At 46.2% G+C, this 15,599-nt stretch overlaps 1 non-coding gene across 1 annotated transcript; it reads left to right on the forward strand.

The window, feature by feature from the left end:
• Positions 1–14,229: 14,229 nt before the first annotated feature.
• On the forward strand, positions 14,230–14,311 carry TRNAS-GCU (transfer RNA serine (anticodon GCU)). The gene has a single exon. It is a non-coding gene; the product is annotated as a tRNA-Ser (tRNA).
• The last annotated feature ends 1,288 nt before the right edge of the window (positions 14,312–15,599 follow it).

Below are 15,599 nucleotides of genomic sequence, written 5' to 3' on the forward strand. Positions count from 1 at the left end.
CACTGAAGCGAGAAAAGCCAATAAGAGCATAAATGAGCAGGCGGTCTTTGTTTTGCTTTTTTGTGATTGTTTGTTTGTTTGTTTATTTTCCATAGGCTCCAGCGCCCACCCAGCATGGAGCCCATCGCTGGGTTTGCTCATGACCCTGAGATCAAAACCTCAGCTGAGATCAGGAGTCAGACTCTGCTTAACTAACTGAGTCACCCAGGCAACCCACTTTTCCCCTAACTTTTGAGCTGGGTTGATTTATATATTTTCATTCTCCTATTTACTAAAAAAGTATTTGATGCTGTGAATATTTCATTGAACACTGGTTTAGATGAATTCCAAATGTCCTCAAATGTAGTGTTTTCATTATTATTTTCCAGAAAATCTGAAATGTATGTCTACATTTTGTTTTTGAACTAGCAATTATTGGAGTTTAAAAATTGACAGATGAAAGAGCTTGTTTTCTGATGTTGTTTTTAATTTATTGCATTGTGATTATAGAGAGTTAGTGTGATTCCTATTTTTTTAAATTTACTATGGTTTTCTTGTGACCCAATAGTTTTCATTAATGTTCTTTTTTTTTAAGATTTTATTTTTTTGGCAGAGAGAGATCACAAGTAGGCAGAGAGGCAAGCAGAGAGAGAGAGAGAGGAGGAAGCAGGCTCCCTGCCGAGCAGAGAGCCCAATGTGGGACTCAAACCCAGGACCCTGAGATCATGACCTGAGCTGAAGGCAGAGGCTTAACCCACTGAGCCACCCAGGTGCCCCAGTTTTCATTAATGTTCATTGCACATCTGAAAGTTCTATTTTCAGGATCAGAATTTGACATACATGTGTATCTATAAGATTGAATTTATTGAGTTTGTTTTCTGAATATTCTTTATCAATATTTTTTATCCATTTGGCATTTTTCAGATATAGAAAGGACGACTAAAGTCTGTTCTTTGTTTTGTCTGTTTCTTTTTATATCACCTATACTTTTTGGTTCAGGAAAGTTGTCACTCTTTTGTTTTCTGCATAATTATTCATGTTTGTTACATCTGCATTGCAAATCGTGTTCTTTATTTTAGCACTTTTAAGTAGTCCTCTGTCTCATTTCATGCTTTTGGCCTGAATCTCCCCTTTCTCTGCCTTCTTTTTATTTGCCTTTACTTAACATATCCTTCTCCAACCTTTATCCATAATTTTTCTCAATCATTATGTTGCATATGTGTCTCCTGTAGATATGATAGAGCTGATTTTTGGTCTGTGATCAAACCTAAATTTTTTTTTAATGAGTTAATCCATTTGCATTTATCGATATGTCTGTTAGGACAATTATGTTTGATTTTAACATAATTTTTTTGTTTTTGTTGTACATGTCTTCTATATACATATGAATATATAAATACAAGTACAGGCATGCATATGTGTGTTGCTACATATATGAGTGTATTGTGTACACATATACAAATGTACACACATGACAGAACTGTGTCTCAGCTTGCCAAATACACTGGAGACAGTGAGCCTAATGGAAATTTGGAAATGCAGAATGGACATGCCACAGGTAAAAAAAATACACACATGTAAGGAATGTAGGAAAACCTTCACCTAGATAAGAGGCCTTCTCATGCATAGGAGGATCCACGCTGGGGAGAAACCAGACTCATGTATGGAATGTGGAAAGGCCTTCGTCAGACCTGCAGAACTTACCCAGCACCAAGGGCTTCACAGCAACAAAAAGCCTTATCACTGTAAAGGGTGGTGGCAAGGGTTTCAGTCAGAACGCAGGCCTCTTCCAACATCTCAAACTCCACACTGGAGAAAAGCCATTCAGTGTAGTAAATGTGGCCGGTGAATTAGTCGGAGATCGATTCTTACAAAGCATCAAAGACCCCCTACTAGAGAGAGACTTTTGCGTGTGCAGGCTGCGGGCAAGCCTTCTGCCATAGTTCAGACTTCACTGAACGTGAGCAATTCCACAGCAAAGAGAAACCTTATGAACCTAATGAGTGTGGGAAAAACCTGCAGGCAGTGCTCACACCTTACTGGGCATTGGCGAATTCAGTGAAAAAAAAACCCTATGAAAGTAGAGTGTGTGGAAGATCCTTCACTCAGGATGCAGGACTTAACCAACACCAGAGAATCCATACGGGAGAGAAACTTTAAATGTCCTGTGTGAGGACGAGCCTTTAGCCGGAGCTCAGAGTTCATGATCCATCACAGAATCCACTCGGGGGAAAGGCCCTATGAGCGCGCTGAGTGTGGGAAGCCTTTAGTGTGAGCTCAGCCCTGATCATACATCAAAGAAGTCACAGTGGAGAGAAGCCCTGTAAATGCGGTGAGTGTGGTGAAGACTTCAGTCAGTGCTCGGGTCTTCGTAAACACAGCTTAGGAGGGAAGCACAGGAACCACCTTGAGCCAAGAAAATGTTAAGTGTGACGAGTGTGGGAATTCCTTTACTCAGTCACCTGGCCTGCAGAACCATAAAAGAGTCCACACTGGGGATAAAACCTACCCGTGGTCTGAGTGTGGGAAGCCCTTCACAAGGAGAGAGCATCTTATCGAACACCAGGGGATTCACACCAAGGTGAAGTCCTATCAGTGTAAAGAGTGTAGCAAAGCCTTCAGTCGGAAGAAGGGTCTGAGTCACCGTCTCAGAATCCACACAGGAGAGAAACCTTTTGAGTGTTTGAAATGTGGGCGGGTCTTCAGTTGGAAATCAGAGCTCAATAAACTTAAGAGTCTGAGGGAACTCTGAGGAAAAACCCTGTCAATGTGAAGAGTGTGGGAAGCCTGGCAGGCAGTGAGCACAGCTCTCCAAGATCTGAGGGGCCACACTGTGCTAGGCCCTGGCGGCGGAGTAACGGAATAACGGTGTGGAGCCTGCCATGGGAACTCAGCCCTGATTCAGGACCAGAGGATTCAGGACACCTTGCCCAGGTGTTAGGTGACAACTTCAGGAAGAATCCAGAACTTTTAAAATCTGAAATAAAGTGTTTCTTGAACTTCATTATTTAAAGAAAATCAGAGATGCCACATCACAGAGTTGTTATAAAGGTCATAAATACTGGAAGAGTTGAGAATTTAAAAAAAGAAATATCAACAAGAAATTTACCTGTGATTACTTTTATTAACTACAATGAAGTATTAATTAGTATGGTGAAAAAATACACAAGGGCGGCTGTAATAAATTACATTTTTCTACTAAATTCATGAGGGTTTTTTTTATGTTTTATCAAAACTTTTTTTTTTAAGATTTTTTTTGAGACAGTGATAGCAAAAAGAGAGCATGAGCTCTCTTTTTGAGAAGGAGGAGAGGCAGCTCCCACTGAGCAGGGAGCCAGACATGGGGCTCAACCCGAGGACACTGGGATGATGGCCTGAGCCAAAGGCAGACACTTAACGACTGAGCCACCCAGGCACCCGGAACCACTTGGATTTCTAACCAGCTTTAGCCGTTCCCAGTATTGAAATTACTACTCTGAGTACCAGTCGAGGACACCAGAATATCCAAGTTTGGGACGTGTGAGATGACTTGCCCGTTTCCCTACCTCCCTAACCAAGCCTTTGACCAGAAGTGGGTGGTCTGCAGACGCCTCCTGATCCCCACCCCTAGCATTACCATTTCTGGGTGAATAGAAGATGTGTTACAGTCTTACTGATGGGGAGAACAGAAGGGTATTGGCCTCCAGTAGCTCAAAATTTAGTGGGGCCTTTAAGGCGAAAGCCCAGGGCAGATTTTTCTCCTTGTGAATATACTCCTTGAGTCCACAACTGAGAAGGACCAAAGGAAGGAGGGAAAAACCAAACCTTTCATTCTAGCATTTTACGGTCCTACAAATTATAAAACTGAAACCTCTTTTAGCTTCAACCCTCAGGCAATGACATGAGGGACTTCTTTGCTGAAGCTCATGGTGTTTTTCAAATAATGGAAGAGTATTTTCTCATTTTTTTGTGCTACCCACAGTGTAACTGAAAGATCCCCTTCCTCCTTGGTAAAGGCTTGTTTTAGCAACCTGATGTCCCCACAGCACCCCCTCTCCCCTTGCTGAAGGCTTGATTGTCCCCATAGCCGGATGGCAACACATACCAGGATGTCTATTGTTTGTGATCACCCGGTCTGTCAAGAGAAAAGACAAATGAGGAATAGAGTGTACCTGGGACTTTCCAGAGTGCTGAGCCAAGGCCCACCAGAACAAACCGTTGTGTCCTTGCCTTAAACCCAGTGCCTGACAATGCTTGATTTAAGTTAACCAATCAGATCCCTGTAACCAAGCATCTGCTTCTGTAAATTCGCTTCCCGCCACCCCAACCTTGCCCTATATAATCTGCTCCCCAACTTAGCCCGGTGCGCTCAGCCCACAAAGGCTGAAGCGTCTGCAGGCGCCTGTGTAATCAATAAACCTCTTGCAATTTGCATCCAGTGGAGGCGTGCTGTTTGATTCTTGGGTGCGGCTCCAGGGTCTTTCATAACAGCTATAGATCTGACATTTTTAAGTGTGATGTACATTACTAACATTGTCTGCAACACCTTGCGAAATCTAGACAGCCAGCAAAAGGATAATCCCTGCTTCTCCTTTCCTGGCATTGAGGTTTGCCTGATGTATCTTTTCCCGTCCTTTTACTTTCGGTTTACTTATATCATTAAATTTAAAGTGAGGTCCTTGTAGACAGCATATGCTTGGGTGACGTTTTTGAATTCAGACCCCCAATCTTTGTTTTTTAATTGGAGGATAGAAATGATTTCCATCTAATGAAATCATTGGTACTTTAAGGCTTACGTCTGCTATTTTTTTTATTCACTGTGTTGCATTTCTGAGGCTTCTCTTCCCTGCCTTCTTGTGGGTTACTTGAACGTGATTTTAGAAGTCCCATCTCGAGGGCCACCTGCGGGGGAGGGGATCAGTCGGTTAAGCAGCTGTTTTCAGCTCAAGTCATGATCCCAGAGTCCTGGGATCTACCCCCACATCAGGTTCCCTGATGGTGGAGAACCTGCTTCTCCCTCTCCCTCTGCCTGCTGCTCTGCCTGCTTGTACTCTCTATATCTCTGTCAAATAAATGAAAGCTTTAAAAAAAAAAAATAAAAGCCCATCTCGATTTGTTTATGTTTTGGGATGTTTCTCTCTGTATAGCATCATTGTCCTTGATAAAAGCTGTTACTTTGAACTGGCTTTCGACTCACATATACTCTCTACATTTCTCTCCAAGAAATAGGTTTTGGTTAGCCTTATTTTGAGAACAGCCCTAGACAACAATACAGACATGGTAATTGGCATGGGGGATTAAACAGAGTGCATTCTTACAAGTCTGCGTTGGTTTTTTGTTACCTGTTAAGTCCTAGGTCTCAGGAGACCCAGTGGGGGAGGCCTCCGGATCAACTTGAGCTGAGAACCATTTTTATTCTCAGTATATCTCAGCACTTCGAGCAGTACCTGACAGGTATTAGTTGCTGCGTAGATACTGAAGGAAGGAAGGAAAGGAGGTTCCTTGTGCAGATAATCACCAGCGGTGGAGGCCAGGGGCCCACAGCACACTGATCCTGCAGGCGCTGGTGGTCAGAAGTTCCTGACCACCCCACCTGAGGAGCTGTCAGCCCAAGTTCAAACACATAATCCAGGCAAAAGGACATCTTTGCCATGGAGAAATCTGGCAAACAACACCTTAACTGAGCGATCAGACAACTGGGAACGGGATGAACTTCTGATACAGTTGCTTCACTAAGGACACATCATGACTTCTGCGGTACTTCTGGCAAAAACGTGTAACCCGAATCTAGTCATGAGCATGGGTGGTTCAGTGGTAGAATTCTCGCCTGCCGAATCTAGTCATGAGACATCAGACAGACCCAAATTTGGGGTAAACCGGCCTGTCTTCGAAAGTATCTATGTTATAAAGGAGAAGCATTGAGGAATTGTTTTAGATTAAAGGAGATTAAAGAAATATAATGACTAAAGTCAGTGTGATCTCAGGTTGGATCCTAGATTGGAATAAAATATGTGAAGAGCATTATTGGGACAGCTGGCATAAACACACACTATATGTTTAGTAACAGCATTGCCTCAGGGTCTGGTTTCCTGAGTCAGTCATTGTATTGTGGTCACAAGACAATGTCTCTGCTCTGAGAAGGTACATGCTGAAGTGTTTAGGAGTAAAGGTTCTTGGTACTGCAGCACATTTTCTTCTTTTTTAAAAAGATTTTATTTATTTGAGAGAGAGAGAGCATGAGCTGGGGGTAAGGGGAGAAGCAGAAGTCCCCCGTGGGCAGGAAGCCCAGCCAGGGTCTCTCCGTCCCAGGACTCTGGGGTTCTGACCTGAGCCAAAGGCAGATATTTGACCAACTGAGGCACGCAGGGGCCCCTGCAGCACATTTTCAAGGGGGTTAGTGGGTTAGCAGATAAGAGCAGTAAAGATGTATATGAAGGAGAGAGCAAGTGGCAAGCATTCGTAGGTGAGTCTAGAGGAAAGGAATACAGCTCTCATTCCATCGTTCCTCCAGTTTTTTCTAAGTAAAGGTTGAAATGAAAATACACCAAAATAAACCCAAAGAGTGAATATCAGATTGATTTTGGTTGGAGAATTGTAGAGAGTATGTGAGGCATATGCTGAACATACCTCAGTACAGGAAAGGTTGGGGTGTCCTCTGAGACACGACTAGTCTTCCTTACATTCTGCATTGAATCGACAGCAACACCACGTAAAATGGTTCGCGTTTAAGGAATTCTGTCACTGACCTCTTCTTTCCACCAGAGGTCAATTTATGAAGTATTTTATTTTAGCTTCTCCCTTTTCTACTGGATGATTATCAAGCTTCTTTCCAGACTCAAGTCTCCTCTAACATGGACTCGTTCCCCACTTACCTCTTAGATACTGAAATTCTAGCGACAGTTCCCCAGGCTAGACGGAAGCACTAAAATAATGCAGTTTTCGTGCTGGAAGATATCCAAAATCAAACGTACCCATTCTCAACCCTTTCTTAAAGGCTCATTCCGTGGCAACCAGATGCAGCGATAGGAAAGTCTAGGAGCCCCTCCGCGTGGCTCAGTCGGTCGAGCATCTGCCTTCCGCTCAGCTCGGGATCCCACGGTCCTGAGTTGGGACGAGCCCCACATTGGGCTCCCTGTCCGCGGGGAGCCTGCTTCACCCACTCCACCACACTCGTGCCCTCCCCTCTGTCGCGCTCTTTCTCTCAGATAGATAAAATCTTTTAAAAACAGACTAATGCTGGAAAAGGTTGAAATGAAAAGGCCGAAACCCCAAGTGAGCGAGTGTTGGAAAGCGGCGCCAGCACCCCGCTGGATGGAGGGCTGCCGCGTGACATTTGCGGGGGCGGGGAGGCAAGTGAAGCGCCACCCAACCAAGTGCGCGCAGTTGCGGGAACCCCCACCAGACCTGTGCTCTGTAAATATTTTCTCCCATTCCGCAGTTGGGGCCCCGAGTCCCCAGCGCCGAAAGCCCAGCGGGCCGAGGGCTGCGTGCTGCGGCTGCGGGACCCGCGCCCCGGAGACGCTCGCAGGCAGGTTGAGAGGGTCCGCCCCGCGCCGCAGGCCGCCCGCACCGCCGCCCCCGGAAGGGCCTTCTGAGACCCCCGAGAGTCGGGGCGGGACCCCGCGCGCGCAGCGGACCCCGATCCCGGCCCCAGCAGGTGGGGTCAGACGGAGGCGTCCGCCACGCAGACTCGCACGCATCTTTCCACGTGTTGTCTGAGTGTTCGCGTCCCGCGCGGTGCGGGGAGGTCGGGGAGCTGGGAGAGCCGGGTCAGGAGGGAGAGGGCGCCCCTCTGCAGAGGTGACCCTGCTGTCCCCGGGGTCGGGGCGGGAGGGGGCGCCGTGGGGGTTTGCCCCTGTCACCGTGCAGTTCTGGGGGCTTCAGAAGACGGACCCCAGGAATTATGGAAGTCCGCGGAGCGGCCCCGCAGCCTCCGCCAACGCCGGGGAGCGGATCAGGCGCAGTGGCCTCGCCACCAACTTGTGCTCCTCGACCTCCTCCTGCGCTCCCGCAGGTTTAAGATGCAAGCTGCGTTCACAGCTGGGGCACCTGGCGGTGTTGGGGCACGGGCGTGGGGCCCCCGCAGCCAGGTGAGCGCCGCCCACGCACCTGCGCGCGTGCTCCCGGCGGGGCTGCCCTACTGGTTCCAGCGCCTTCCGATTGTCCCTAAGAAATTTCCCCAAAAATGGTGTTAAACCGTTCCTTCACTTTTTTTTTTTAAAGATTTTATTTATTTATTTGACAGAGAGAGATCACAATTAGGCAGAGTCTGGCAGAGACCAATGCGGGCTCGATCCCAGGACCCTGGGATCATGACACTGAGATCATGACCTGAGCCGGAGGCTGAATCCACTGAGCCACCCAGGCGTCCCTCCTTCAGCTTTTCTTATCCCCTAAGTTATATATGTCTTTATCTACTTATACTTTCCATGACCATTTTATTAATTCCGCTTGGGCTGGGACCATAACATCTGACATATTCATAGAATGAAGCAAAGTCAAGCATATTAGAACTTTTTATTACAGATATTTAAAAATATTTTTATTAACTAAACTACCCCCACTGTGGGGCTCGAACCCATGATCCTGAGACCAGGAGTCCTGTGCTCTACTGACTGAGCCAGCCAAGCACCACTACTTTTACTAATGAAATTTTTAAATACAAAAACCAAGTTCCCTTGGTTAATTAATTAATTAATTAACGCTCATATGTCTGTCTCCCAACTGCAAGATTTAGCAGTATTTTTCCCAACCTCTCCTTCAGTCCCTCCCTCTCTCTGTATATGTATAACATTTTCCTCCTGTAAAAAAAATTCCAAGCATCTTATCATTTTATCCATAAATATTCCAATATGTAAGAGAAGAGAGATGGGAATTTTAGATATAAGCACTACTTATTTAGTGAGGATGTCTAGTAGGGAGAAAATAAATGGCTTCTTCAGATTTCTTTTCTTTATCCTTTTTTATTTTGATCAGTGTGATAATTTTTCTTAGAATGGTCTTAAAGGCTCAGGTGAACAATTTCATTGCCCCAAGTTGGTAGGGCAGAGACTTGCCTACATGCTCAGCAAGATAATTTCCCTTTTAAGAATCAATGTTAAATACTGATTTTAGGGGCTCCTGGGTGGCTCAGTTGTGGTTGAGCATCTGCCTTCAGCTGGGGTCATGATCCCAGGGTCCTGGGATTGAGCGGCACCCCATATCAGGGTCCCTGCTTGGCAGGAAGCCTGCTTCTTCCTCTCCCACCCCCACCCTCCTGCTTGTGTTCCCCCTCTCGCTGTGTCTCTCTCTGTCAAATGAATAAATAAAAATCTTTAAATACTGAATTTTTCTGATTTTATTAATTTGAACTTAATCAACAATATTCTTCAAGAACAGAGTTACCTAAATTTTCATGTTCAAGGCAATGTGTGTATCTTCCTTTACTTCTCTACTCGAATACTTTGCAATCGCCTCCTGGATTTCATTTGTTCTTTGTATTTAACTTGGGTCATTTTTTCTGTCGAAACACACTTTCTTTTCAGAAGCTTGTCTTCAGGTTTTAAGACTGGCCTGCCACCTTTCCTAAGAAGACATCTGCAAATAAAAAAGTATTTTTATTCCAGTTAATGTAGATTCAAACAAATTGGTTTTGTCAAAGCTTTTGCAAGATTGGAAGTTTTCTTAAAAGTTTTCCCTATTTTGAATAAATTAAATATGTACAACTTAACTTTGCAGTATTTAAATAAATTATCAAAAGAAAGAATGGAATCATGAAAACTGGAAAACCAAGAAATCAGCAAATGATTTCCTGTGAATCAATGTACTGCAAAAGAGAAAATTCCAGAATCTTTACAAGTAAAACCTTGAGTGGTGAAAGAGTCACAACTTATGGATATAAGTCTGATATTTTGACAGTCCTTTTAAAAGCTAAATTCTTCACCAAATTCTTTACCCTGTCTCCAGCTGGGGTTTGCCTGGGACTGAGAGGCTCCCAGAAAGAATGCACTTTCAGTGCTAAAAGGGGTAAGTTCCCAGCAAACCAAGAGTAGTCACCCTACATGTCCCTGTCAGCGGGTATCCAAATCATGTGCAGCTACGGATCTTATCTCCAAAATATGCCTCGTCTCCGTGCGCTCCTCTCCATTCCTGCTGCCACCATCCATGGTGCCAGTCCGCACCACCATCCTCTCTCCGCCGCGGCTTCCCCACTAGGCCACTCACACTTGTCCTTGCCACCTGTTCTCTCCAGAATGATCTTTCAGAAAGACAAAACAGATCATACTCTTCCTCCACTTATAAGGCTTCAATAGGTTCCCATTGCAGTTTGGGTAAAATTTCAAATCCTAGACGTTGTCAGTGCCTGTGTGATTTGTCCCCAGTTTTAGTGTCACACACACCCCCCCATCCCTTCCTCCCTCTGTACAGCTCACACTGGCCTCCCCTCAGGCTTCCTGACACTCCCACACGTGCCTTTCACTTCACGTTCCCCTGCCTCTGCCTACACTTTTCTTGGCCTTTGTCCTAAATGTCACCTACTCATCTAAAGGACATCTATTCAGGGAGACCGGGTGGCTCTGTTGGTTAAGCGACTGCCTTCAGCTCCGGTCACGATCCTGGGGTCCTGGGATGGAGACCCACATCAGCCCCTCCCTGCTCAGCTGCTCAGTGGGGATTTTGCTTTTCCCTCTCCCTTCTGCTCATTCTGTCTCTCAAAATAAAAATCTTAAAAAAAAGAAGAAGGATGTCTATTCAGATGCATATATCCTAATCTCCCAGTTAACATTAACCTCCCATGTGACTTTCCTCATGCTACTCTGTACGTTTTTCATATTAAAAACTCTTCAGCTAACTCATAAAAAAGAAATGCACAGTGGTTGTACGCATAATAGTTATGACGAGGGAGCAGAAGGCAAGCTGAGGACAAAGCAGAAGCTGACCCCCCATACCCCCACCAACCGTGGGATATATGTGACATTCCTCTTGCACTCCTGGGTGCCCTAAAGGAAAAACAGTTAAGCTGTAGAGATCACAACCCTGCAAGATCTGAGTCTCCCTCAGTTTACGAATGTCTTAGCAGTTTGCAAGAGCAAAACATTTCTATCAATGGCTTAGCTTCCAGAAGGAAATGCGGATACAATTAAATGTCCTTGGAACCTGCAGCCCATGACAGATTCTTGAGGCAGGCAGAGTGCAGTGTTTCTCCAGGAAGCTTCCTACTGTCTTGTTAATGCCTTGCTAGAGGGGGAAACAACCTTAACTTGACAATGGCAAGGCCTCCCGGCATCCTGCGAATCTTCTTCAACACTTGAAAATCCTTTTGAAACCCCCTTCTTCCTTACCTACCCCAGAGTATATAATCACCAGCCCTGAACCTGAAACCCCGGGGCAGCAACTCTTTCTGCCCAGGGGTCCTGTCCCCGAGCTTTAATGAACCACCTTGTTGCACCAATGATGTCTCAAGAATTCTTTCTTGGTCGTTGGCCCTGGACTTCACCCCGCCAAACCTCACCTATATTCCAAAACCCCAGCAGTTACGTAACCATACATAATACTTCTGTGAAGATAATATGGAAAGATAATATGGAAAGTTTGAGACCTTGATAAAATTGAGACTGAAGCTAGATGAACTTCAGTGATAAGAAACATCTCAACTCAAGGGCTCTGGCTGGCCCAGCGGGTGGAGCATGTGACTCTTGTCTCAGGTTGTAAGTTCAAGCTCCTCTGGGTATAGAGATTACTTTCAAAAAAATAAAATCTTTTTAAAAAAGATTTTATTTATGTATTTGTCAGAGAGGGAGAGAGAGTGTACAAGCAGGAGGAGCAACAGGCAGAGGGAGAAGCAGGCTCCCTGCTGAGCAAGGAGCCCGATGTGGGACTCAATTCCAGGACCCTGGGATTATGACCTAGCTGAAGGCAGCTGCTTAACCAACTGAGCCACCCAGGTGCTCCCCCAAAAATAAAATCTTAAAAAACATAATAAATATCTAAACTCAGTCTATCACCTAAAACAAAACCCAATTCTAAAACAATACAAAAATATTACTCATACTGTTCTGTAATTTGCCTTTAAGAAAATAAGTGGGAAAATATTTGTCAGTTATGACATGTGAATATGTATTGTCCTTATTAATAATCACATACACCTCCAATATTACATTTAATCTTAAGTTATTTGGGGGTGCCTGGGTGGCTCAGTTGGTTGAGTGGGACTCTTGATCTCTGCTCAGGTATGATCTCAGTGTCTTGGGTTCAAGTCCCATGATGGGCTCTGGTCTGGGCATGGAGCCTGCTTTTAAAAAAGTTGTTCAAGTATTCCATTTGGTGGGCATAGTTTCTCACATTTAACTATCAGCAGGAGTGCCCCTCTGTACTATGGGTATCCTATGTGTATGTATATATATATATATTTTTCACACTAGTGTTGGTATTTTGGTATTTCTCTAGCATAATCTCCTATTAGTGGGTTGACGGCTCGGTTAAGGAAGGGTATGAACTTTGTAAATTTTACTAAATCTTTTGCAATTTTCTTTCAGTGTGGTTGAGCTAATTGACAGCTGCACGGACAGTATTTCAGAAATCTAAAGTGGGAATAAGGAAGGAAGGGTGAGATCTTGTTGTAAGTTGCATGTCCTTATATGTAAGTTACGTGGAGCATTTCAGTTATTATTTTGATTTTCCTTTTTTAATATTTTAGTTTTAAATTTTACTTATTTGTCAGAGAGAGGGATAATACAAGCAGGGGGAACAGAAGGCAGAGGGAGAAGCAGGTTCCCGCTGAGCCAGGAGCCCCGATAAGGGGCTCCATCCCAGGACCCTAAGATCATGACCTGAGCTGAAGACAGATGTTCAACCCACGAGCCACCCAAGCATTCCAATCATTTGATTTTCTTCTGTGAACCATACGTGGTGGAGTTTTTTATTGTTTTTTTTTTTTCCTACTGAGTTTTCTTTTCTTGGTGAATAGAATTTCATATAATCATTAGTTTATTTTATGAAGCATAAAACAACTACAAGGTCAAGTGACTTCCACAGCAATTACTATTTGCGAGACAATTTTCTGAGCATTTTACTGATCTTATCTAATTTAATAATCATCACAGCCTTATGGTTTTTTTTTAAAACTAGGAATATTAACCCGAGGTTTAATTAATTGAAAATCTCCTGTCTAAGACTCGCCTCTGAATCTCAGATTTTGTATTAAATCCGAAACATATCATCTCTTCATTCAACAGTCTGCTTACTCCAAGTCTGCTTACTCCGGACTTGGCGTGATGAGATGCTCCAGACAAACGCGGGGTTCCCTGCGGTCCCGCGGAGGGGGCGTGGTCTGCACGGAACTTCAGGGCAACTCGTGCTTAGTGAGAGCCGCGCGGCGCACCGCGCCCTGCCTCTCCTGGGACCGGTCTTGAGGCTCCTGGAGCGCCGTGGGCTCGCCCTTGAGTCTCCGAAGGTGAGTGTGCGCTGGCGGGTGCGCTGCGCTCAGCGCGACCCGCGCGACGGTGGCGCGGTGGACAGCCCAAGGGGCAGCTGCGGGCGGCCGGAGAGTGACTTGAAATTTGCTGAACGCGGGAGAGGCGTCCTGCGACGCAGCGGGGAACAGAGCCAAGAGATTTCACGGGGAGGCAAAAAGCATCATGATTTTGGGGGGAAAGAACATGCCCCCCATTCTGCCGTCACTACCAAAGAGCACGCGCACTCTCACGAGTGGGAGGGTCGCGGCGGCGCGGCGTGCGGTTCCCGACGCTGAGCCGGGAGGAGCCGCGCGGGGACCGGGCGCCCTGAGTCCCGCGCCGGCTCGCACCCCCGCCGCTCCGGAGCTGGGCCGCGACGGGTCAGCGCGCCGGGGGCGGCGGACGGACTCTTCCCCGCGGGGCGCTCGCGCAGTTTGCTTTGCCCCAAACTCGTGCTCACCGGCTGCCGAGGCTTTGGAGACCCCTGCCCGGGCCTGGAGTGCGGATAAGCCGCATAAAAAGGGACTCGCAGGGCCAGTGCCACCGGAACACAGGAATGCACGGCGGGTTCCGCTCCGGAGGCGGGAATGCGTCCCGGGAAAGCGGGGTGCGCGTCCGGGGCGGCGGGCGGGGAGGAGCAGGCGGCTGCGCCGGCCGTCAGCGGTTTGCGGAGGATCGCGCGCAGCGCTCCCGGGCGGTCGGCCTGGGGTAATTCCGGACACCGGACTGAGACGGTGGTGGCGGCCAGTAAGCCAGGGAAAAGGCGGTGGGACCTACTGGGGCACAACTTGAGGACGACAGCGGGGAGGGAGAACCCGGACAGGCGGGGCTCCCGTGCGACGAGGTGGCCGAGTGGTTAAGGCGATGGACTGCTAATCCATTGTGCTCTGCACGCGTGGGTTCGAATCCCACCCTCGTCGGCTCTGCTTTCCTCTTGTTCCGCGCATCCCGAGCGACGAGTTAGCGCTTTCTCTTAGTTCTTTCCTCACTCCGCACGCAGCTAACTGCGTAGAGCCCGCCCTGACCTCTGCTTCTTCGGAGCGATTCTCCTCTGCTGGAATGTTTGTTAATTGATTTGTTTCGTTCCCCCATCAAATTTTCATTCCTTTAAAAGTTTTGCTTAGCCCGGATTCCCCACTGAGGAAACAACTGAACCATTGAGGACCATAGAAAAATATTGCCTAACAAAGAGGAACTGGTAAGACAGACTGCAGAGAAATGCACACAAAATTGTATGTACTAAACTTCACGGGTTATTTAAGGTATTTTCAAGCTAATGGTACCTCTACTGCAATTTTCGTCTCTTACCTTTTATTCTCACTTTATTTTATTTTTAAAAAGATTTTTATTTACTTGACAGAGAGAGAGACAGGGAGGGAACAAAAGCAGGGGGAGTGTGAGAGGCAGGCTTCCCGCAGAGCAGGGAGCCCACCCCACTTAGGGCTCGATCCCAGGATCCTGAAACCATGACCTGAGCCGAAGGCAGATGCTTAATGATTGAGCCACCCGGGTGCCCCTATTTTTATTTTTTAAATTAAATTAATTAATTTAATATCCAACACAGGGCTTGAACTCACAACCTCAACACCAAGAACTTCATGCTCTACTGACTGACCCAGCTGGGCGCCCCTATTATTTCTATTTTTGATAAGTTCTACTGCCACATGATTCAAAAAATAGAAAAACCTATACAGCAAGTTTTGTCACCAATTACCCTCCCCACCGGGAGGACATTATTGGCCCACAAGTATCCTTTCAGAAACAAACTATGGATATATAATATTAAGCTCTCAAGATATGTCATTATATGAAAAAGAACACAGTACAAGACAATATGGAGATGGCACTTATAAGAAGAAGTAAACATGTGTATGTCTGCATAGACGCAGCATTTTGCACGTGTGTGTGTCTGCTTCTGTCACACAGACGTCTAGCAGCGGTTGCTGTGTTCCAGGTGCACGCACTTGTGAGATACCATCGGGTATACCTGGGGTTGTAGACATTGACCCTCCCCACCGATGCAGTGGGAAGACCAGACCACACCTGCGGGTGCGACCCTCTCCAGGGGAGCATTATTTGACCTAGCGCGGTCACACCATCTAAATGGAGGCACAAGGAGGAAATGATTAGGAATCCTGAGTGTTGTAAGCTTGGTGGTCTTGGGAGGCGGGGAAAACTGGAGCGCTGAGTTTGTTCCTGGTGAGGAAT

Source organism: Mustela lutreola, chromosome 6 (assembly GCF_030435805.1).
Source record: "Mustela lutreola isolate mMusLut2 chromosome 6, mMusLut2.pri, whole genome shotgun sequence".
NCBI classification, from domain to species: domain Eukaryota; kingdom Metazoa; phylum Chordata; class Mammalia; order Carnivora; family Mustelidae; genus Mustela; species Mustela lutreola.